Below are 767 nucleotides of genomic sequence, written 5' to 3'. Positions count from 1 at the left end.
TATAGAGCTAGCTACAGGGAGTGTCTCAATATATACCTATCCTAGTCGGGTCCGAATTCGGATCCGACCTCGGGCGAATGGCTGATGAAGGGCGGCAGGTACTTCCTCCGATCTGGCTCTGGGATTGGCTCAATACTTGGCGAAGTTGTAACATCGTTACACTAGTAATTAAATTTAACAGCTTAAAGACTGAACTAGTAAATTAGACTAGATTAAAAAAGGATCAAGATTCTCTCACACTACCCACCTAGGAGATCTTTTAACTAAAATAGCAAATTAGATGGCTAGGTATGTACTTTGATAAAGCCCTTAAGTTCAAGGATCACTGCTTTATTAGAAATCAACAGGCAAACTAAGCCTTTACTTGGCTAAGCAGACTAGCAAACAGCAATAAAGGCCTATCACCTAGAGCCTTTAGACAATTATACCTTGCCTGCATCACTAGCGTAGTAGACTACGGTTGTTAGATCTTCTAGAAACAACAACAACTAGCTCTTAAACAAAGGCAAATACTACAAAATAGAGCGTGTAGGAAGATCCTAGGCACATTTAAGACCTCCCTAACTATACCTAATGAGGTAGAGGCCTGCCTCTACCCACCTAGAGTAAGGTTAAACAACGCTCTTCAACAATACGCCTTTAGAGCTCAAAAACTAGCCCCAAACCACCCAATTGATATTGCTATAACTAGCAATAAAGGGGAACAACTAGATCAGATCACTAGATCTATCTCCATAGTCCTTGCTAGAAACACCGAGGAGATACAA

Source organism: Exserohilum turcica (assembly GCF_000359705.1).
Source record: "Exserohilum turcica Et28A unplaced genomic scaffold SETTUscaffold_5, whole genome shotgun sequence".
Taxonomy (NCBI): Eukaryota; Fungi; Ascomycota; class Dothideomycetes; order Pleosporales; family Pleosporaceae; genus Exserohilum; species Exserohilum turcicum.
This window is presented reverse-complemented; position numbering follows the sequence as displayed.